At 38.8% G+C, this 25,608-nt stretch overlaps 1 protein-coding gene across 16 annotated transcripts in view; it reads right to left on the bottom strand.

Annotated features, from left to right (window-relative positions):
* The window catches only part of SLC8A1 (solute carrier family 8 member A1), a 380,628-nt gene that overhangs the window by 182,381 nt on the left and 172,639 nt on the right, over positions 1-25,608 (bottom strand). The gene's annotated exons all lie outside the window — the stretch shown is intronic.

A 25,608-nucleotide genomic window follows, 5' to 3' on the forward strand; every position in this document is an offset into this window, starting at 1 on the left:
CCATACTCTGCCCTGGGCTCATACCGTCCTGTCCCCCAGCACCCCATCCTGGCCACATAGAGGGAGTAGGAAGAGTGGCAATGAACCTGGATCGACTGGACACAGAGGTGTAGGCTATTCAAAGAGTAACAAAATGCAAAGTTCCAGACTCGATTCCCCAGCAAGGCAGTTAGCTGGGCATCTCTCCCAGGGTGACCTGGATCTGAAGCTGGGGGTGACCTGGATCTGAGGCTGGTGGGCACCGCACAGGCCAGCTCCCTGGGCAGCAGAGCTATGTGAGGTGCTTGCACTGATCCTACCAGCGAATGTTTCTGTGGCTCTGTGTCACAAACAATTTGTTTCTACATCTTGTGCCATCAGGATCCCGGGAAAGATGTCCATACTCATTATCCATGAAAGGAGTTGATTGCCTAAGTGATTTGCCTGCTTTCCACAGAGTGGCAAACAACTATTAAAGGCACTTTTAGCCACAAGATTGCACTGTCAGCAGTCAGGCTCTCCTCCTTGATTCCTCTCTCTCACCCTCATTCTCTAATAGACACGATCAACTCATTCCCCGAGTGGATTGTTCATCAAGAGGTCAACATCCCTGGGACGTCTGTTAATCCTGTCCTGACACTGGATGTGACATGAAGAAGGGGAGGTAGGTGTAGGAAAGTGACACGTTGCTGGCTTGCTTCTCAGGAAGGGGGACTGAGAGGTGATGAAACATTTGGACTCGCAAGGGTGGTCATCCAGGGAACTGGAAGACTGGCTTCTCGCCTCCATCCTCCTTCACCTTCAATTCTATCACTCTATATTTTTGCCTGCAAACAAAACAGTGACAAAGTCTCCAGAAGAATCTCCCTGTGAGTATTCCTGAGCCTCCTGAACTCCTGAACCCCATGCACACATAGCTGCTTCCATCACAGTCCTGGCCCTTGGGAAAGAGATGAGCACATTATGCTAGTACTTCCAAAGGGAAAGACATAAAACCAACTACTTGCTTTGGTGACAAACATCGAAAAGAAGCATGGTTTTCTTTTCTTTTCTTTTTTTTTAAAATTCCCCATGCACCAACTGCTCTCTCAATAAAATCTAGGACACTTAAGTTCCTCCAGCATATGCCAGATGTGTGTTGAATACTATCTCATGTTATCCGCACAGCAATCCTACAAAGTCATTATTGCTATTACACCCACTTTACACATGAGAAAGCAGGCTTTGAGAGGTCACATAATTAACAGAAAAGCAAGCAATTAGTAAACTGTGGAGCCAGGGTTTCCCATCCAGCTCTGGATGGTTCCAAAATCTTTCTGTTTCACTGCGCTAGAAAGTTGCGTGCTTAAAATCTAGAATGTTCTATTTTACAAAGAGGACACTATACATTTGCTATTCATTCCCTAGGCTGGCTCATGATAAAGTATTGTTTCAGCTCCTCAGAAGAAGGCTGAAACAAGGGATGCACAGGAGACTAGAATTCTTCTGAGTCCCACTGTACCCCACAAGTGAAGGAATTCTTTACAGTTCAAGCCTCAGACACAAGCTCTGAGCCGCAGCTTTGAATTTTGCCACAGCCTAGAAACTGAGCTCAAACTTGGGACCAGAACCCCAGTCATCCTGATCTCTGAGAGGGACTGGGGGTATTTGGGCAAGTGACGGCTGCCCAGAAGCAAACGGGCTAAGCAGCCTCCTCAGGGAAAGGCTGAAGACAGTAGCCAGCGAGAGCGGTGCTCATTCTTTAGTTAGCCTTAGAGAGAATCTTTCTGCTTTGATGATCTTAAAGAGCCATATGGAGAGCTATTTAACCAAATATATAGACCAAAGAGCTGGGAAGGGATGACCAACGTATGTCTCTCACTGGTAGGTTAAGGCAACTTGTCTCAAATTCGGGAAAAATCAATATTTAATCATCATCCTTTTGGAGGACCTGGATTTTTCAAGGTGAAGAGAAAAGGAAAATGTGATTGGGCCCTACAATTTTGTAGGAACAGAGTGGGGAGGAGGAGCAGTAAGTTCCCGTGACTGGGGGTCAGGCGGTCCAGTTTTGCAGCCTGTCTCTTGCATTGACTAGCTCCATGACCTTGCACAATAACAACAATAAAACAGGGTTAACCTTTGTTCCTTGAATTCTGTATGTCAAGAATTTGCTAAGTACTTTATATGTATTGTTTCATTTAGGATTTAGATCAACCCTATAAACTAGGTGTTATAAGGCCTTACTTAGAGATAAAGAAACTAAGTGTGGAGGAGTTGATAAGAAATTGCCCATGGTCACAAAGCCAGTTAGTGGCTAAGCTGGTAATGAATCCAACACTCAAACTCATGGCCTCTAGGCTACTTTGACTTCAAGTCTCTGTTTCCTTATCCGTGCCATTCTGAACTTGGCTCCACAGGATCTGAGAGCTTGCCAGCCTAGCTCTGGGAGTCCATGGAGATCTAAACATTTGAAAGAGGCAAAGCCAATAAGGCATTTTCAAATTCTTCCCTCTTCACAGACTGTAAGCACTAGCAAAATGAACTGAATCTGGGTACTGTGACTATACTCTGCCAGAATCTGATTTATTTTGGACAAGTGGCTGTTTCCAATGGTACCATTCTCAGCTGACCATGGGATGCTAGGTTCCTTCAAGTAACTCAAGTGACTCTACTAAGGGACATGGGTCTTCATCCAGCCACAGTCTGGCCAGCTGGCAACTCTCCTTCATCTTCCAGAGCAAGTAAAATGCCCAGGCCATGGTTAGGCTGTGACAAGAGCCTTGAACCACAAGATGTCATTTACCAAGAGAGCTTTATTAAGTCACCATCACCTTAAAAATTGGCTCCGGTGGCTGGTGAACAAACACACAATATCCAAGTCTTCTAACATCTGGCATATGCTTTCATAATGTCACAATATTCCAAAACAGTGGTAGTATTTTGACCACAGGCAAATACAAAAGGACTGCTGGGAAACCTGACAGATGCTACCAGAACGAGCCCCTCAGAAATTTCCTGCGTCTAGTTCATATTTGCCCTTTCGCTTGGATTTTTAGGCCACTTGATTCTTGGTGAAGGAAATAAGGAGGATGTTGGAATAGCAATTTCCAATATCCAGATTCCAGACATATCAGCCTGCTACAGACAGAACGCAAATCCAAGGCATTCCTGGAATCCCCATGTTAATTACCACATTATCAGGTCCTGGAAGGACTGTGAGCTATTGTATAAGGATTCTGAGTAACTCGATTCCCCTAATGAACTCAAGCCACCCAGACAATGGAATGAACGGCCTGTAGCCAGTCTGGGCCGCTACCTCTCACCCCCGCAGTCTCAGAGCCTTGGCCTCTCCTGGGTTTGGCACATGGCCTGTCCTTCCCCACTGTCAGCCTCCTTGGCGCTGCTTGGCAGTCCTTCTCTTCCACACGGACTGCCCAGAGTCTTGTCCCACCCCTTTGCCTCCACCCAGCCGCTGCCACTTGCGCCTCAGCATCTGCCCATTCATCACCACCCCGGCCTTCTAGTTTCTTGGTCCTGCGTGGTTACTCCTGGGTTACTGGCTGTGGCTCTCAGTCCCCAGGTCCAGCTGTTTTCCAGGCTGCACCCATGCTCACCTAAACCTCGAGCTACACAGGTAAATCCAGGTGGAATTCCTGTGCTCCTTGCTGCCAGATGAACTTGGACCTTTGCTTCTGAGCATCTTCAGCCTCTCCACCCATTTAACTCTAAAACCCTTTTGGTCAGGGCTTCTCAACCTTAATGTGCGTATGAATCACCAGAGGGTTTTGTTAAAATGTAGATTGGGCTTCAGTAGGTCTGGAGTAGGGGTTGAGATTCTGCCTTTCTAAAAACTTCCCAGGTGACAGCAATTTGATCCAGAATCAACCTCGAGTAGCAAGTCTCTGGAAAAGGAGCTTTGTCCTATTCCTCTTGGTGCTCCTGGAATTTCAACCTTATTATCACAGCCACCACTACGTGTGTGGTAGCAGAAATACAAAATGATTATGACACACATTGATAGATGAATGGATAAAGATGTGGTGTGAACTGCAATGGAATATTACTCAGCCATAAAAAAGAATGAAATCTTGCCACTTGCAACAATATGGATGGATCTACAGAGTATAATGCTAAGTGAAATAAATAGGAGAAAGAAAAATACTGTATGGTTTCATTCATTTGTGGAATTCAAGAAACAAAATGGACGAAAAAAAAAAAAGACAAACCAAAAAACAGACTCTTAACTATAGAGAACAAATAGATGGTTACAGAGAGGAGATGGGGGTGGAGAGATGGGTGAACTAGGTGATGGGGATTAAGAGTACACTTATTGTGAGGGGCGCCTGGGTGGCTCAGTTGGTTAAGCGACTGCCTTCGGCTCAGGTCATGATCCTGGAGTCCCAGGATCGAGTCCTGCATCGGGCTCCCTGCTCGGCGAGGAGCCTGCTTCTCCCTCTAAAACCCTCCCCCCTCTTGTGTACTCTCTCTCTCTCTCTCTCATTCTCGCTCTCTCAAATAAATAAATAAATCTTTAAAAAAAAAAAGGGTACACTTATTGTGATGAGCACTGAGTAATGTATAGAATTGCTGAATCACTATATTGTACACCTGAAACTAATATAACACTGTATGTCAACTATAGCAGAATTAAAATTAAAAAGATGATTATGATGCAGTCCCTGTTCCCCAAGAGCATATAGTCTGGGGTGGGGTTCTCACCCTCAGCATTATTCGCATTTTGGGCTGACAATGCTTAGTTGTGGTGGGCTGTCCTGTGAATGGTAAGATGTTCAGCAGCATCCCTGGCTTCTAACCACTATATACCCATAGCACCTCTACCCACCAGATATCGAAGTGCCTACCAATTGTGACAATAAAAAAATGTCTTCAGGCATTGCCAAATGTCCCCCGGGGGAAAAAATTGCCCCTGGTTGAGAATCTTTGGTCTAGGTGGGAGACAGACATGTTAATAATAAGTGAAATGAAGGATCAAGTTAAAGAGCACAGTTTAGGAAAAGGGATTACTCACATTTCAGAGGGCGTGATGAGCATCAGGCACACAGTAGGTGCTCAGGAAAAGTTTATTAGGTCAACAAATGAACTGCCAATGTCCTCACATTCCCTGGTAACTATAACAATTTACCTTGCTGGCCTCAGCTAGTGTTAAAGATACTTGCACATTCCAAAGATAAACATCTAACTACTTTACTGATGTAACGAATTTCCATGGATATATTTATTTACCAGGTACATTAAAAGGGAAGAAAGAAAGCTTATCTTTCAGAATAATTCAGATGGAGTAGGGCTATTCGTAAAAAGATGAGACTCTTCCCATAATAAATAACAGTTTTTTTAAAGGAAATTGTTACTGTTTTTTTTTTTTTTTGATATTATAAACACATTCATACTAGAAAATGACAAAACGGAGTGTGTGTACATATAACTCTGTAAGTGAATTCAAGCAGAATAGTGCATTTTGTAGCTTGGCTCACCTTAATGCATTCTCTTAAGCAGCTGTGTCTTTTCCCCTACAGGTTTTGTGAGGATGAATACATTTCCAAGACACTCTATTCTGAGATGCTCATGTTCCTACACAGATGCATCTGACATCTGACCACGCATAAACAGGATGGCAAGCCGGCAAGCAGATAAACTTAGGGAACCCAAGTAAGAGGGAAGCCGGGGAGAGTTCACATTTCTGGAATGGAGATGAGGAGCAGAGCTGTAGGGTTGGGGTCTTGGCGTCAAGTGGTAGAGCAAAAATAATGTCAGCATTTGGATTCATGTAACAGGGTCGCAAATTGAAGATGTTTGGGTGATTTATCTTATTAAGGAAGCAGGAAGAGAGAAGAGTGTAATTTGGAGGCAGAACAATGAGTCTGTGCCTGGAGAATACAGAGGTGCAAGGGCATTCGAGGACATCTAAAAAGAAGAGGAATGGAGAAGGGGGGTGCATAGCATGGAACATTTCAGTGCAAATTTTTTAGACACGTACTTGGTAGATGTTATTATCCCTTAACATTTTGTAAATGGAAGCCAAAAAGAGGTCCACGGGGAAAGTTCCTGGAGATATATATCAATTGGACTGGAATACCCACAGTTGCCAAAGGAAAGTGTGACACTCGGTCCCATTGCCAAAGTCAGTAAGGCTTGGCCCAAATAGTGGCAAACCTTTCCTTTTAGAATACAGTTTCTTAATTTAAACCCCAATGTCAGTTCCTGCACAGAAGTGGAAATCGGCAGATCTGATGCGGAGGCCAGGCTCCACGGCTGGTTGGCTATGAGAAACAACATCGTTGCTCCAATTTTCCTATCTGTAGAATGGGGAAGCTAATCCTTTCCACCAATCTATGCTAAAGGAATACTGTTATAAATCAGAGGGCAAATCTCTGATTTTTTTGGTTGTTATTTAATACAGAGTGTTCCTGCATTTACTATAATAAAGGCTTCTTCTGTTTCAATCCATAAATTTTAAAAACAATAATATAAATAATTCAACCCAAGAAAACCCAAAACCCTATAATAAGAGCCTTTGGTTTTGGTATCAGAAATTGGATAGAAGGATACAGTCCCTGGTTAGATTTCTTAGCAAGAGCAATCTAAGCTCCTGTTTCCCAGAGGTGTCTGGTTAGTAACACAGTTCATATAAAGGAAGCAAACCCACAAATGTCAATTTAGGACTATTATCTCATGTTCTATCTAGTTTGCGTCTTTCAGTGGCATGTGATAACAGCAAAGCCCCTGGAACCATCCAGAGGGGAAGATGGACAGTCAGTACCGAGTCTGGGTTGGCTGCCATTGACAGCACAGGGTTCTGACTATATAACATCCAGAGCAACCAACTCTGAAGACAATTGCCAGTTCTGTGTCATTAAGAGCAAGAAAACAAAACAAAATAAAATGCTAAGACACTCAGAAAAAAGAAATAATGAAATGAAATGACACAAATCAAAACAAACACTATTCAAGAGAGTTTTGTTTCTTAACGTCTAAGAAACCAGTGTTGGCCCAATATACCAGAGAATTTCTGGTCCCTACTAAAGCAAGAGGGGCTCTTTTTTTGTGGCATCTGCCTTTGGCTAGTTTTAGAGCAGAAAATGCCCACATTTTGCTGCAGTGATATCATCTTAGCAATTCTTACTGTTGTGAAAGGGGCATGAATCTAACTGGCATGATGGGAACGCAACGGAATGGCGGCATGGCATGCTGGGAGTAGGGAGCCTCTCAGTTAGCACCTCAAGATCTGGATCTCAATCAATCACTACTTCACTGGATCATCCTGGGCAAGTCTGCACCTCACCTTAGTTTCCTCTTCTGCAAAGTGACAAGACTATGCCTGATACCTTCCAATCGGCCAGGAAAAGATAGAGAGGGTGACGTGGAAGAGTCAGTCAGAGGGTACAATGAGGCAACGTGTGATGGAAAGTAACCAGCAACTCCTCAGCTTGGGTGAACTTGGGTCATTTGTGTGGGGCAGTGAATGAGAAGCAGCAGCTTAGGAACTGAGGCTGTGAAGCTCCGAGCCACCGGGACTTCTGGGGAGCATCACCGATATCCTAATGCTGTACTTGACTCCGTAAGCAGGAGGAATTTCTCTGTTGGAAAAATAATCAAAACAAAATAACAACAAAGCCCTAAAGGTGTATTGGGCTCACAATTATTTCTGAGAGTGGTTCAGTCCTGTGGGGGAGGAGGGAGCCAGGTAGATGCCATGGAGATCAGACACCTGGCCAATTAGCTCCATAGGGAACGCTGCATAGGGCAAAGCTCTGTCATCCCATCTCTTTGAAGAAGCGTCTTCTCTGGAGGCCTTTAAAAATAGGACATGCTCTCAGCGGGTAAGATGACGAGGTATAAACCTACCTGGGGGAAGTGGATAAGGAATATGGCCTTCCAAAATATTTGGGGCATTGGGTCTCATAGATAGCTGGACTCTAAAGCTAACTGAAGATATTGAGATTATGTTTATTCAACCTAAAGCTCTGGGACCCAGTGAAATACCCAGCTGAATCAATTCTCTTGAAGAAAAAAAAAAAACTAGCCAGTGAAATCCAATTTGTTTTTGTTATGTTGATGTTGCCTTATCTATCTATCTATCATCTATCTATCTATCTATTTTGCTTTAGCAAAATATCTTTAGCTTTAGCTTTGAGGGGACAGATACCAAGGGAACTGTGCTTCAGGCTGAATCTCATTTCTTGCCTATTTACCTTCTTAGTCAAGATGCATTTTAATGTTTTAGACAGGAACCACATTATCAACCCAGGAATAAAGTTTACAGATATTTGCTGTGCTCTCTCAACAGTAACAAGAGAAGTACCTCCCTAGGGAAGAAGGATGTTAGGCCCTGGAAGGCACCCAGATAAAAAGCAGCTGTGTTTCTGGCTGTACCTACATGGTCCTGACCATCTCCCTAAAATTGGTTGTTGAAGTATTTCCAAATGTCCAAGCAATTCATATTATATAAATAAAGACTACCTGAATACTTTAACCAAATTTTTTTGAGATATAATTTACATACCATAAAATCTACCTTATTAAAGTATATAATTTAGTAGTTTTTAGTGTATTCACAAGGTTGTGCAACCATCATCACTTTATAATTCCAGAACATTTTGATCACCTGAAAAAGAAAGCCTTGCACCGATTACCAGTGACTCCTATTTTCCCCTTCCTCCAGCCCTAACAATCACTAACCTACTTTCTGTCTCTATGTATTGACCTATTCTGGATAGTTCATGTAAATGGAATCATACAGTATATGGCTTTTTGTGATTGGCTTCTTTCACTTAGCATAATGTTTTCAAGATCATGTTATAGCATGTGTCAGTACTAACATCTTGTAAGCAATTACTATGTACAAGATTGCTAGGTGTTGAAGCTTTTCTTTTCTTCTGGATGTATGGAGTTGAAGCAGACCCAGCTTACCCTCACCAGCCTTGGATGCATGGGTCACAGGCTACATGTTTGTGGTACAGGCCAAGGGTTACCAGGACCAAAAATAGTTGGGTTAACCCAATGGGACATGGCACATTTCATAGAACATAAGCAAAAGACAGGGCATAACTGGAAAGTGAGGAAAGAAAGAGCAAAATAAAGGAAGTATCCAAGTAATATTCTATTATATATATATATATATATATATATATATATATACAGCATATCTTCTTTATTCATTTCTCTGTCAATGGACATCTGGGCTATTTCCATAGTTTGACCATTATGGACATTGTTGCTATAAACATTGGGGTACAGGTGCCCCTTCAGATCACTACATCTGTATCTTTGGGGTAAATACCTAGTAGCGCAGTTGCTGGGTTATAGGGTAGCTCTATTTTTAACTTCTTGAGGAACCTCCATACTGTTTTCCAGAGTGGCTATGCTGAGTGAAATAAGTCAATCAGAGAAAGACAATTATCGTATGGTTTCACTCATATATGGAATATAAGAAACAGCACAGAGGATCATAGGGGAAGGGAGGGAAAACTGGGAAGAAATCAGAGAGGGAGACAAACCATGAGAGAATCTTAACTATAGGAAACAAACTGAGGGTTGCTAGAGGGGAGATGAGTGGGAGGGGATAGGGTAACTGGGTGATGGGCATTAAGGAGGGCACGTGATGTGATGAGCACTGGGTGTTATATGCAACTGATGAATTACTGCACTCTACATCTGAAACTAATGATGTACTATATGTTGGCTAATTGAATTTAAATTAAAAAAAAAGAAAAAAGAAAGTATCCGAGGGGCACAGTTATGATCTAGGTACCAGAAGAGAAACCAGATAAGAAAGAAAAAACAGTAGATAAGATGAGGTCGGTGGCCAGGGACACAATCCAAGCAGCCAGGGATGAAGTATCTGGGTCTGTAACAGGGCCCTGACTAAAGGCATGGGCTCCAGAGTTCTCTATGACAGAATCATAGAATATTTGCACTGGAGGAACTTAGAGCTCCCTTCTCCAACTCCATTTTAAAGATGAACAGTCTGGGCCCCAGAGAGGCTGAGACCTCCCAAGTTCACAAACTTTAGAGATTACCCCCTTAGTCTCCTTCCTCTCCACAGAATACATTTTCCACAATAGCTCATTGCCACATGGGCAACAATTGGATTTGGTCATATGTTAGTGTCAAAATGCAGCTTAGCAGGCATATACCCTCATGGTATGCAAGAGCCAGCTAGAGATCTTAAGATATTTTTACATTAGCTTAAAAGAAAAACTTGGTGTCCTTTGACCTAATGTTTATTGGCTAATTGTCTAAACAGATAAGGTTCCTTTATATTTAAAATAAATTTCATAAATTAGTATCAATGTATAGACTTAGAAACTGAGGAAAAATGAATGGGGTGTCCTGAGAGGTCAGCCAAAGAAAAACGCCTAATTCTGTTACTGTGGTTACAACAGTGATGCCCAGAATTTGTACATAAATATCATGTAATGACCACTAAAAAGCGCTTAGTGTTCAACAGCATTGTAAAATTAACAGTTCAACAGGCATGACTCCAAAGCACTTTGCCATTTAAAATTCAGAACTGTAGTTTTTTTAATCTATTTTTTGCTAGAATCATGTGATAGAGGAAATCTTTGACCCTTCAGAAAAATGAAAGAGAAATTAAAAATAAACAGACCTTAACAGCCTTGAGATTGCTTAGGAATTTTTTGGTGTATTCATATATAATGAAACAATTGAAGGCATTAAAATGGTGGTATGGATGTATATTTATTGACATGGAGAGTTTGATAATTTGTTAAGAGGATAAAGGCTATATTTAAGGTTTGATGTCTACAGATAGATAGCTATAAATATGTATGTATATATAGATATACAAATGTATATACCTAAATATAAAATATATATAAATATATATAATACATATAAATATATATAAATATATACAATATATAAAATATATAAATACATTTTATATTTAGGTATGTATGTGTATGTGTGTGTGTATATATATATATATATATATATATATATATATATAAAGAAAATATCTAGAAGGACATCCATAACGTATTAAGAATTGTATCCCCACAGTGGAATTACAGGAGGGTCTAGGTTTTGCTTTGTTTTGTTCTCTTACCTTTATCTTCTAATTTTCCCACAATGAAAACAGATCCTTTTCATAATTAAAAATGTTAAAAATAGACTTCATTTTGAATATTCTGATTGTAAGACTGGTTCATTATTACTTGTTCCTACAAAAATATCTTTTAGAATTCACAACAAAACAAAACCTAGTTGTCCTTATCATCTTTGGAAACTCAGAAAATATCCAATTCTTCTACATCAAATATGAATCAGTACAAAAGGAAGCTTGTGAAGGAAACAAATGCATGGGATCTGGATTTACTTTTCTCCCCTCCCTCTTGGTGCCCATGCCCTTGTAGCTCAAAGAGGTACAGCTTCTTTTCATTGATTGTGATTTATTAAATCAGCATCTTCTCTCTAGACCAGCCATAAAATTCATGGTTTAGAATTTATTCTCAAGCTTTAGGCTGTTGACTTTACATCTGAAACAAGAAAGTCACCTATGCCCTGTTGCAAAGTTTACAGGTGCATCACTTCCAAAGGCATATCTGCTGAGCTTGTTTTCACCAAATGTTTACCTCAGAGAAAAGTCCTATTAATAACAGGGCACTTTGAATCACCCCATTTCCTTCCTAACTCATGAAGTTGAAATCTGTAAAAATAGATCATGTCTATGTTCCAGGGTCATCATGATGAACAATTTTGAGAGGCACCATTTTCACCATATATTACAGTGATGGTTTTCTCTAGAGTTGTGGAGTGTACATTCTCTAACAGTGGTCCAGAAAACTGCATTCTGTAACATTTTAATTTAATTCCATTTTTATTCAGTATTTACAGGCACATTCCCCTCATGTATCCTGTAAATTTCACAGATATTTTTAAGGATAGACTTCTAATTCCAAAACCAATGGACCACATTCATTGAAAAATACAAGATACCACTGGATAGCAAGCTGATCATATAAACAGAAACAAAAGCTCCTACTTTTAGATTTAGAATCATGGCTTGTCAGATATAGTATTAGGTTTTATTAATTGTAGCTAATATAGATCAGTTTTATATCTTATAATTTTTCATAATTATTTTCATATCCTCAATGTCTATAGCTCCAGTTTTTTAATAAACATCTTTATTGATATACCACTAACATACAATAAACTGAACATATTTAAAGTATTCAATTTTACAAATCTGGTAAATTTTGAAATATATATCTGTGAAAATACTGCTTCAATCAAGATAATGAACATAACCAATCACCCCCCAAAATTTCCTCAGACACCTATTTGTTCCCTCCTCAGGCAACCACTGATCTTTCTGTCACTATAGGTTAGTTTGAATCTCCAACAGTTCTACAAAAATAGGTTTAAATTTTATCGATTTTCATCACGTTTTTGGTGAGGCACCTAAGAAGTTTTTGCTTAACGTAACGTCTCAAAGAATTTCTCATTTTTCTTCTAAAAGTTTTATAGTTTAGGTTTATATCCATGTTGAATAAATTTTTGCAATATAGTATGAGGTATCTTTCTTTGCATATAGGTATCCAATGTTTTCAGCAATATTTGTTCTTCACTGAACTGCCTTTGCATTTTTGTTTTAAAAAAAGTTTTTCATTGGGGTGCCTGGGTGGCTCAGTTGGTTAAGCGACTGCCTTCGGCTCAGGTCATGATCCTGGAGTCCGGGGATCGAGTCCCACATCGGACTCCCTGCTCAGCAGGGAGTCTGCTTCTCCCTCTGACCCTCCTCCCTCTCATGCTCTCTGTCTCTCATTCTCTCTCTCGCAAATAAATAAAATCTTAAAAAAAAAAAAAAAAGTTTTTCATTAAAAAAAGTTGTTCATATGTGCGAATCTATTTCTATTATCTCCATTTTGTTTGACTGATCTTTTATTTTTATGCCACTACCACACTATCTTGATTACTGCAGCTACAAAATAAGTCTTGAAACCAGGTAGTGTTAACCCTCGAATTTCGTTCTTTGTTTTCAAAGCTGTTGAGCTAGATCCTTTGCCTTTCCATATGAATTTTAGAAATTCAGAAAGAACTTGACAATTTCTACCAAAAAAAAAAAAAAGGCTACTGGGATTTTTGCTGGGATTATGTTGAATCTTTAGTCAATTTGGAAAGAACTAATATCTTAAAAATATTGATCATTCATGAAAGGTACATCTCTCCATTTATTTAGGTTTTCTTTAATTTCTCTCACCTAGGTTTTGACGTTTTTAGGGTATAGGTCTTGCCCATCTTTTGTCAGATTTATCTTTAAGTATCTCATGATTTTGTAAATGGTACTGTTTTTCCAAGGTCTATTTTCATTTATTACTAGTATATAGAAATACAATTAATTTTTACATACTGATATTGAACCCTGCAAACTTGTTAAATTCCCTTACTAGTATTAGTTCTACTTTTGTAGATTCTGTTGAATTTTCAATATAGACAACCATGTTTTCTGTGAATACATAGTTTTACTTCTGCCTTTTCGATCTGGATGCTTTTTTCTCCCCTTTATTGCACTGGCTAAAATCTCCAGTATAATGTTGAATAAAATTGGTGAGATCAGATATCCTTGTCTTGCTCCTGATCGTAGGGAAAAAGCAGTCTTTTACTATTATGTGTGATGCTAGTTGTAAGTTTCTCAGATATACCCTTTATTTGATCAAAGAACTTCCCCAGTTTCTCTGAGTTTTTATTAGGAATGGATGTTTTATTTATTCATTCTTTTTCTACTTCTATTGAGATGATCATATGTTTTTCCATTTCAATTTGTTAATATGGTGCTCATCAGCATAATCATATGGTTAATTTATTATTTTTGCTGCTGTTAAATTCTAAAACAAAGCAGTTTCTGAATAAGCAGAAGGTTAATCAAGGTTGCTGCCTCCATAACATTAGATTGGCCTGAGCTAAGTAATTAAATAACTACTTTCTATCCTAGGAATGCTTTTGAATTTCAATTGTCTAAATCTGTTATAACTGCCTTTCTGTCTGAATTTGCTAGATCCAAATGAATTAGTTCTGAACTAGCATTAGCAAAGGGAAAATATGCAGTCAATTTTAAAGTTGATATTAACTTTAAATGTAGCCCCAAAGCACGATTTCTGCCTGAAGAACTGGTCAAAATAGATAATTACAAACAAAAATGGATCACATATCTTTAATGGCACTCTCTTATCCAAAATAAACCTTCTGGAATATTTATCTAGAGTCTTTTCGTGAAGCTAGAGTAGCAATCATCTTAGAAAATGATTTTCCAGTAACAGGGTCCTAGAGATATGAATTTATCTAAATTTTACCTTGGTTCTATGTAGCCTTTGGCACATGCTTACAATACATTAAGAAACAAAAGCGGAGGGGAGTATTCAAAAGCTTCTTGCAATGAGAACATTTATCACTGGTCTGTATCACGAAATAAACCTGGGCATGCAACCAAGATAAGTAATTGCACTGGTCCCAGGCCAATTTAAATTGTGTACTATAGACCGTCTATGCAGAAAAAAGTTCACAAGCTTTGTATTCAAACCTTATGTGGAAAAAAACATGATATGAAAATCTTTTGTTCTCCAAGGAGGACCTGAGTTTCTGTTGGCAAGACAACCTCTGGGGGTGTGCAGAACTCCTTTTACATAGTATGTGTGGTGCAAGGGGAAGTGTTGGTTTGTGCTGATCACAGTCAATAAAAACATATTTGGCCTATAAGCCAGGATCCATTCATACTGGTATGATTCTGGAGTAAACCAGACTTTCTTTTGCAGTTCAAGGGCATAAGGAGACTAGGAGGTAAACTTGCTAGAAAAAAGTAATTTACTAAAAGGAACACCACTTGAATAAGTTTAGATACCTCTACAAAGCAATGTGTTCACTTTACTGCAAAACACCTAGAGACAGTCAAAGAGCTTAAGGGATTAGAAGGATTTTTTGCATTAATATGAGCATCGTGTATGAACACAGAATTTGGATAAATACTAATAAATACATTTTACATAAAAAGTCTGCTTAGCTCATTATAAATATTAAAATTAAGAGCATATTTTCTTTGAGCATGATAACAATTTAGCTGAGATCATGAACTTCCGCAACAAAGGATTTTCCATTGTCAAGTTTGTTTCTCTTTTAAAATAGCGATAAGCATGAATTCAAGGACATCAACTTGTAAAGAAAATTTCTCCACCACTTTTAATGACTAACCAGCATTTCTAAATTAAGTTTTGATAAAAAGTCTGAATTCTTACATAGGTCATATGGGATTACAAAGAATAACAATAATAGTAATGCCCACAACACTCAATATAAACTAAAAGTTCCAGAACTACATATATCCATTTAAATGTTCATTGATATTCAACTGTTTAATGAAAAGGAATCGCTTGCTGATGTCAGATTGTACTTTTACAGAATTATAGAGACCAATATTTTACCCGTGATCATTCATTCAGAAAAAAAAATTTCTTTGGTAAAATTACTGATATTCCTATAAACCAACAAGTTATTGGTGACGTATAGGCCAACAATGCCTGGGAGGTTACATGATGTTAATGAAAAACACTGCAATCAAGACTGTTGTTAGTGAAATCATTACAAGGGCCAAATAAAATGATTCTAAAATCAATATACAACTACAGATTAACAGAACGAGGAGGTATACTTGTCAAGTTATTCCACTCAATTCTTTGGGAAAAAGCATGCTTTCTCTTTAAATTTCGCAAAGAAGCTGCAGACCCTGAATATTTCCATATATCATTCTTAAATGACTTGTGAACTTAAGTGAGTTTAGTTAATCTGAACAAAAACTCAGCCAAGGAAAAAGTGGATGTTCCCTAAATACTTTTTCATAAACAAAATGAATTCAAAAGCAAACAAAAGGAATTTAGAAAACAGAAGACTAGACTACCTTATCAGGAATATTAGAGAGGATAACCCTGGTTGATTTGGTCAGTAGGGTCTTCTAGGGACTGAATTGTATTTTTCTCAGAATCTGCCTGCAGCATCTCCCAGATATATTTGTGAATGGAAACGCACTGGGTTGAGCAAGTTCACTTGTAATTCCAAGGCTACTGATTCTTGAGAGCCTCTGGGCCCTCCATTTAATAGATGAGGTTTAAAAAATTACCAAACTTGAGACTACTCACTTCTGATTTCCCCTCTACCCCCTTGCCAGTTATTACCTGGGTTTTGAATGTAGTCTTGGGAAGTAGTATAGTAATATATGGGTTTGTTTTTCAGGTTTTCACACCCTAATTCAATGAAAAACCTGGAGAAGTCTGCTTAAAGATAGCTCAGTGAAAAAAGGCATAAAGATAACCAATGTGCAGAAAGCTAACATAATTGGAGTATGATGTGTGATGCTGTAAGCCCAATGACATTCTGGATTCTTAGAATACCATCTACCGCCATTTTGAAAAGTCTTTCACCAAGTGCCAATGAAAGTCGCCATTACTCTCTTACCCTCTCTCTCTCTCTCTTTTTTTTAATGAAAGCCTCCTCCGTTATATGGTTCTATCTGCTGCACACACAGGCTTGTACGTCAGTTCACATTATAGTGTATTGCTTGCACCTTAAAACACAGCCCTCAGTCGTGTGCACCAATGCAAGGATGTGGCAAGAGAAAGGAAGGAATACAGGCCAGTGTTAGAAATAGACAAGTAAATAAAACAACCCCTATGCTTCATTTTATTGGTCAGAGAGAGACACATCATCAGTGTAAGCGGGTGAAACAGGAACTTTCAGGGGAGAGTCAGGAGAAGGCTTCACAGAGAGTAAGGCATTGAAGTTGTACCTGGAAAAATGAAAAGGTGTTTGCTGGCAGATAATTCAGAAGTCATTGAATATTTGGCTTCGAGATGTGTTTCTATACTACCTTTGAATAATGGTGAATTTAAAATTAGAATTAGAACAACATTACATTAATGTTTAATAATAGTTAAGCCACGCTGTCTGGTTCTATATACCGGTTCTTCCACTAAGCTAGTAGTATGGTCTCGGGCATGTTATTTAATTTTTCTGGGCTCAGTTTCCTCATCTTCAAAATGGGAATAATAATATATTATACCTAACCTACAGTGATGTTAGTAAGATTAAATGGCATATGCATTTAACATGCTTAGTACAGTGCGTGGTACTTAGCATTCAACAATGAACTATTATCATTGTTATTAACATTATCCTCATCTTAAAGATGATGAAACAGAGCCATAGTGCCCCCATTTCCTAACCTGTAATACATGTTTGATAAAAATTTTATCTTTTGAGTGCTGCTATAGAACAAAGGTTTGAACCTAGGCAGTTTGAAGCTGGAGGCTGTGGACAGGACAGCCACATTCTAATACGTTCTCAGCACATCTGGCTGCCCCAGCATCGTGGGCACAACTGCTCTGATGTGATGTGCCTAAGAGCTTAGCAAACCTTGGGAACTTCAACCTAGCTTTGCCTCCACAGGTGCTTTCCATATTGGCCCATTTGATTGTGCACCTTTTTTTTTTCTTAATCCTTGTTTCTTTTCATTCTAGGCTTCTCTTAATGGAATCATATAATTTTATTAACACTTGAGTAGGTTTTGTTATGCTATGGGATGGAAAACAAGAAATGGTGTACCCAAGTCACCCACAAGAGAGACTTTTCCCCACCATCAGATCCTTAAAGATCCTACAGACAACTTCAAAGAGCTTCCTTACCTTAACGAGGGGGTCCTTGGGGGCTGGTCAACAGCCCTATTTAGTGAAATTGTTCCAAGAGAAGGAATGGGAGACAGAATTAAGCTCCTTCACAGGCTAGGAGCCTCTTCATAAACAAGGCTCTAGAATGACCTGATGGTCCTATCAGACACAGACTGCAAGGCTCCACCTCCAGAGTTCCTGATTCAGTAGGTCTTGGATGGGGTCCGGAATTTGCCTTTCTAACAAGTTCCCCCCCGCAGGAAGCAGAAGAAAAAAGAAGCCACCACGAAATGAAGACAGTAATCTATGAGGCCGATGTCAACTCCCCTCCCACAGGTTTTGCCCGATAGTATTCTTACGCAATCCTCCTCACTTCCGCTTCTTCTCAGATCCACTCTGAGCATATTTCCAAACGGGAGTCTTGCCTTACATGCAGAGCCCTGCATGGCTGCCATCCAAAACAGTTCCCTGCCTCGTCTGGCATCTTCTCTCCACATATTACCCCGTCCAGCATCTCAAAGTGGCCAAGATCTAATTTCAGTCTCATCAGGATAAGAGAAAACAACCAGGTTTCAGGGTCTTTGCCATCCCTCAAACTCTCTGTATCCCCCTTACCCTGCCTTATGTTTTCACCATCTGACCCATTTATTTCTTCCCCCTTCTACTCAAATATAAGCTCCACAGGGACAGAGAATTAATTTGGTTCACTGGCTTGCAGTAGGTGTTCAAAAATTTTGTTAAACTGGTAACATTCATTTTAGTAGTATTAATTAGTGAAATACTACTGAAAATAAATTCTCCCAGAATTAAGTTGGTAAGGAACTAAAAAGTTCAACTTTGAACTTGAGGTAAATCTCCCTGACTCAAGTACAGATCTCATTTTCAAACTTTTCTTGCTCAACTTCTCCCTGATTTTTGCTCCAGGTTGGAGACACACAGTATCCATCATTTCTCAGACTGATGCAAGGCAGTGGGAATAAAATAAGCTACCCACACCATGTAATCATATTGGTTTTATGATTCATCTTTTTCTGAGTTAGGAAAAATAGCTGTTTTGGTTTAGGCTAGAGTAGAATTCTGACTCATGTCAACAAATCACTGACAAACCAGGCACTGATAGAAAAAAAAAAAAAAAAAAAGACTGAAAGCGGCTTTTATTAGAGAAAACCTGCAACAACTCTACACAACTATTGGTTAATTTACAGGTTGGCTCAATATCCTTTAAAACAAAAACATACACGGGCTATGTGCCAATGATTTAAAAATAGAACATGTAATTAGAAAGATAAGAATATTTATTTAAAAGGTTATTCTGTATTGTGCTTTTTTTAAAAGATAAAAACAACTGAAAAATGAAACATCTCCATTTGTAATTTGAATCTAAAATTCCTCAAATCCTTTAAGTCTATCACTTTAAGTGATCCTTATTCAAAAGGACTATTCTTGTCTGAAAATCATGGCAGCATGTAAATAAGACAATAAATTGTCCCATTTCCTCAATTTTTAGAAATTGCATTTTATTTTCATCATGCCAGAAAACTGATGTTGGCATTTGCTTCCCGCCTTGAAGCGGGTTCTGCGTTCTTTGAGGTCACTGCATGGATATTCAGCATACATGGACAGTGCAGATTTCCTGGTGGGGTCAGGGCTGAGAAATGTATGAGAGCCACAAGGGGCCAACCATGACTTGGTTGGAAAAGAGTGGTTTAAATATGGATCCATGGTAACAAGGGCTAAGTTTTTTTTTTTTTTTTAAGATTTTATTTATTTGCGAGAGAGACAATGAGAGACAGAGAGCATGAGAGGGAGGAGGGTCAGAGGGAGAAGCAGACTCCCTGCTGAGCAGGGAGCCCGATGTGGGACTCGAACCCGGGACTCCAGGATCATGACCTGAGCCGAAGGCAGTCGCTTAACCAACTGAGCCACCCAGGCGCCCAAGGGCTAAGTTTTGAAGGGCAAAAAAATCCAAATCATCAGGTGAATTTCAAACTCTAGTATGCATCAGAATTTCTGGACAAATGACTCAAAATTTGGGCATCTGAGCCTCATCCCAGAATTGCCTAATCAGAGACCCTTGTGGAAGTGGGGTGGACATCTGTACTTTTAAAAAGCCATTCCAGGTGATTCTGAGACTCAGCCCTCACTACAACTCTATGAGGCAAGTAGTATTATTATCCCCATTTTGCGGAGAAGGAAACAAAGACTTGGTACCTTTCCCAAGGTCACATGAACAGTAAGTGAAAAGACTAGAATCATCTGCTCCAAAACTCACTCACACACTTAACCACTATACAAAATTGCCTCCACCCATATGGAGTTTAATGCCCCATATAAATGTAGACCATTGCTGTCTAAGTAAAACGTAGAGCTATTCATGGGAACTGATCCAAAAATAATGCTATTATTTTTATCTACCAAGTGTAACCAATAAGGAAAAAATACCTGTATTGAAAGTCAGTCATCAGGACTCTTGAAGTTACATGAGGATGGATCAGGCAGGAACCTAACTGTTGTATTAAGGGCCTTCTTTGTGCAGTGCTTGAAAGGTTATTATTTGGAAGTTGTTTTGTTTTGTTTTGTTTCCTTCTCACCCTTTTAATGAGATGTTTGAATGTAAGATTTGTGCCCGAGGTATAGAATTCCTATGGATGTTAGAGTGACTCGGATTTGAACAACCATTCCATGGGTTTGTCAGTACTATAAAAATGCCCACTGGAGGACTTTCGGCTTCCAGGAACCTGGATTGGAAAGTAAGGCATGAGCAGGCAGCCAAGTAGGGAATACAGGTAGACACAGTGAGAGGGCCTTTATTTCCTGGCACACTCCTGTTTATAGGGGGTTGTGAGAATGGCTTCCTTTCACATCAGAGAGAAATCAAAGTGGCAAATCATTTTACAAGATGCATGTGATTACAGTGAGAATTTCCAGTCTCCTAAGTGGAACAATTAGCAGGTGTTCATGAAGCCTCTAGCAGGTAATACCATTTAGAATAAGACACAGATTGCTCAACATTGACTCTATTTAATTTTGCTTTCCTTCACTCTGCTCCGAGGTAGCTGGACTAAGGGACCAACTGTGCCTCACTTTACGTCATCAGGCTTTTATTCCTCTCTCTGGTTCCCTGCAGCATGGATCTTTACAGTTGCTATTCAATTAATTCTTAAGAGCTTCCTTTGTTACCTGGTTGCTCCAGCTTTGGCAGTATCGATCCTTCCCTGGGCCATATGTTCTTTATAGGAGATGTTCAATACATGTTTCCTGAACAAATAATTAAATTAATGAAAGAACGCATGCCTCACTAAGCAGCCCGTGCCGTAATCCCAAGTGTGAGCAATTCTGCCTGTCATAAAGCTGCTCACATTACACACTACTCTCCTTCATTCAGCCCTCCATTAGCCACCATGTGCCTCTCTGGAGCTACAAACAACTTCTCTAGAGAGCAACTCTTTTAATATCTGAAAGAAGCTACCATGAACTCCTAAGTCCTATTCTTTGTCCAAATTTCTCATCAATTGTTTCTTTCATAATACGACTTCTAGATATTTCACAATTCTGATCACCTTTCTCTGGAGAGAGGTGGCCCATGTCCCCATGAAAACGTGGTGCTAAGAGCAGAGCACAGTATTCCTGATGTGAGCTGAACATTGCAGTTTCCTTTGAACCTTTACATTTCTTCTCCTCAACACCCTTGCTGCCTCCAAAAAAATAGTATGTGTTATCAACATAGATTACAAGAATTTATGAGTTATTTTAGGTGAGCAATGGCTTACAATGGACTAAAATGTCATTCTTCTTTAAAAACATGGGACGTAAATATTATTTTTTCTGATCCCCTACCACGTGCAACATACTAGGAGGTACACTTAGCCTATGTGAAGATAAATGGTATAACACAAGGAACAAGGGTAGTCTCAGGATCCAGGAAGAACTTTCTCTATTATTCACCTTCAGTACATTGACCTTTGTGTCATTTGAGCAAAGAGGAAGTATTCAATCAATGTTTTCCTGAGTAAGTGGATGGTTGCTCTATCTTTTTGTGGGGATTAAGGTACCTCCCTTGTAAGGTTGTTGCAAGGATGCGGGATGTAGATAAACTGCCAAGTGTAGAACCATGCATTGAGTTGGGATTCAATTAATATTAGTATTTGTTGTCACTGTTGTCACCATCATCACCATTATCTAAGTCACAGCCTATGCAGTTGCAGTTGTTTTTTATTTTTAACTTAAGTGCCATATAATATATTTGCATGCATAACACATATATATTCAATTTATTCCAGAAAAAAATTGAGTGATTATTCTGTTATTCAGTGCAAACTTAATAAACATCCAATGTCTTCATCAAAATACTGATTAAAATATTGGCCATGCTGAAGGGTGGCGGGGGGTGGGGGGGAGACAACCTTATCCTCCATTATTACATAATTCCTCAAACCATTATGTCCCATAGCACTCCAGTGCTTAGTTGACTGGTCCACTTTGCCTGGGATTAGCTGATGTCTTTTTGACCCTATAGTCTACTTTCATGTATGTTTCAAGATAGCTTAGAATAACCCGAAACAAATCCACATCAAACTACAGCTTCATGTTAAAAATGAAAAAGAATGGAATCTTCCTAAGCTCAGAAATTTGTTAAATACAGTAGTCCTCCCTTATCCACAGGATACATTCCAAGACCCCCAGTAAATGCCTGAAACCCGTGGCTAGTACCCAACCCAACTTACATACACTGTTTTTTCCTGTGTATACATATGTATGATGAAGTTTAATTTATAAAGTAGGCACAGTAAGAGATTAACAACAATAACTAATAATAAAATTGAACGATTATAACGATATTCTGTAATAAACATTCTGTAAATATGGTCTCCCTAGCTCTCAAAATATCTTACTTTATTGTACTCACCCTTATCTTCTTATGATGATGTGAGAAGATAAAATGCCTACATGGTAACATGAAGGGAGGTGAATGACATCACATTAGGCTACTACTGACCTTCAGAAGTAAGTCAGAGGAGGATCACCTGCTTCCGGAACCCAGTTGACAGAAGTTAACTGGAACCATGGAAAGTGAAACTGAGGATAAGGCCGGGGGGGTGGCGGGGGGAACTAGTATAATAAGGAAATCACTTTCAGATGAGCAGTATTAGGTTTCTTTAAACTCTTTAACATTTCCTCTTTGAATCACTTTGATGTGTGTCTCATTGTTAAGGACAGTGAGGAACGGCTTGATCTTAAATGGATCATGTAACATAGATCATACTTAAAAGGGACATTTTCCTCCATTTTCAATATTTATTAAACTTGATCTTTTAAGACTCTCCTCAAAAAAGAATTTGGTGAACTAATGAAAATGCATTAAAATCACACGTGGCTGACTTCTTTCCTCCCTGTGCCCTCAGAACATCCCATCAGAACAAAATTAGCCAATTTAGCTGTTAGTCATCAATAGCTTTTATTCCCCATTCTAATAGCCTGTCCCACCGGCCTTCCTATTCGAATTATGCAGGTGGAGGGACTGCGAGTGAGAAAGAGCCGTGCAAATCAAAGGTAAAAGTCTGTAAAATCCCTCGTCTGAGAGTTGGAAAGCCTGTGTTAGATTTGGTTCTATATGTTTTTCAAGGTTATACATCTACTTATGGTTCCGCTGTCTCAATTTCCTCATCTACAAATTAAACAGCATATGAAACTCGATTTTTCCTACGTCCCAGTATATATATCTTTTTGTCATATAAATTCAACAGCTGGATTTTCCCCTCTGAAATAATTACTTTAACATTGCACAGAAAACATCTGTATAACAAATGTACTTGATTTTTCATATATGTTGGTGTATGGTTTGCACAAGTCAATTATCTAAGACATTTATGACCATCATGACCATTTGCATCAGTTGTAACTGGGACTCTGTTCATCAGAAAAAACTGAGCCTTGAGATTGATATGCTCAGACAGGCAGTGATCTGAAACCAGAAGGCTCTCACTAAGGCACAGGGATGGGTTATATTTCTATGTCATGAGTCACTGGAGATACAGATATGTAAAGTATTTCCTACTCATTACATCAATTCACAAGCATTTATTAAGCTTCTACTGTCTGCTTCAACTAAGGAATCCTGTTACTCATTGATCATCTTAAAATTTGCTGCTGAGGCTCTATGGAAATGGAAAGGACCATGATGTCTGCTACTGGAGCTGATACAACATTTATTCATAAAATTCACACACTCTTAAGCAGTAAATCAATTTCTTTGACTTTCTTACTCCTGTTATACTTCACCGAATGAGGTTAAAAAAAGACTGCATCAGTAATGATTTCAGGAAGGCTGCTTTGTGGCTTTGCATAATATAAGAACAGGGTTTTCCAGGTATCCCCCTTGGTTCAACAGCTAGGTTTCTTGAATCAGAAAACTATTTTATTCATTTTTTTTAATTCTAAGGAACTATCCCACAAGTAACTATGGTTAATCCATAAATGTTTGTTGAAGGACAAGTAAGCCATAATTTTCTCACATGTAATACTTCCCTAGTTGCTATTAAGCCAAGTTTGAACAATATCAATTTAATCAATTTATTATGAAATAACATCAAAGATGATCATATAAATGCTACTTGTATTGAGCCTGTTATATATCATGTATTGGGTAATATACACATATTACTATATACACACATCTACCATATAATCTTTTAAATAATTATGTAATATTCTAAAAATATAAATGTATATGTATTTCCACTTAATCCTTAGAACAATCCTTTATGATAGATTTATACCCATATTTAAATATAAATAAATTGAGATGTATTTAGCATTGTTCAAGAAGGAGGAGTCATAGTCCATTCCATTCCTACTAAAATTTTAGTCCAAGGGATTTTATAATTTAAAACTCAATTGATTAACAGTTAAAATTAATGACAGGTAGATTCTAAGGTTACTGACAGAGGGGATAATATTTATAGAAACATTCTCAATTCTTTGGTTTTTTTTTAAAGATTTTGTTTATTTATTTGACAGAGAGACACAGCAATAGAGGGAACACAAGCAGGCGGAGTGGGAGAGGGAGAAGCAGGCTTCCCGCTGAGCAGGGAGCCCGATGTGGGGCTCGATCCCAGGACCCTGGGACCATGACCTGAGCTGAAAGCAGACACTTAACGACTGCATCACCCAGGTGCCACCACATTCTCAATTCTTTGTAAAGTAATACCGCATAGGCACCATAATGCTTTCCTTCTACTCTCTTTATCACAGACAAATTACAAAATTGATAATTATTTTCCTTGAAAAGCTATAAAGATTGACATTCATACACAGTAGATATTTGATAAATAATCATCCTTATTTTTATCAATACTTCCTTTCAGGATCTGAAATACAAACAGAAGGAACTTAAGACTTTGACCCTCATAAAAAACTGTCAGTGAAAAGTTCAAAGGTCTTGGAAATAGAATTGTCTTTTTTGAGTCTCAAATTATTTCATCTGGTTTACCAAAAAAAAAAAAAAAAAAAGGTCAATTTCCTTAGCTAAAAATAACCCTGACTGAATAATCTATTGGACATAAAACAAATCTGGATTCCTGGCTCACTCGCTTATCATAATCTTTTTAACATCCCCAATTTAAGAATTCTATTAACACCCATTCCACAAATATTTGTATGGCAAAATTCAAGTACCAGGAAAGAGCATAATGCAAAATTAACAGAGTGACACTATAAAGGAGCATACGGCCAAAACAGCTGCAACTCGATGATCATTTGTCCCTCTGCCCAGTTTCTGGAAGGGGAAATAGAACAAAAACGAATTCTCCTACCCAAGCAGCCTCTGGGAGTGTTGAACTAGACTCTAAATGCCTGGTAGGGATTTAGAAATATTCCAAATTGTTTAAGTGATTTGAAAGGATGTCAGATAGCTCTCCTACCAAGGGGCTTATTTTGTCTCTGAATCAGAAAATGATGA

The sequence above is a fragment of the Halichoerus grypus genome, chromosome 10 (genome assembly GCF_964656455.1).
Source record: "Halichoerus grypus chromosome 10, mHalGry1.hap1.1, whole genome shotgun sequence".
Lineage (NCBI taxonomy): Eukaryota > Metazoa > Chordata > Mammalia > Carnivora > Phocidae > Halichoerus > Halichoerus grypus.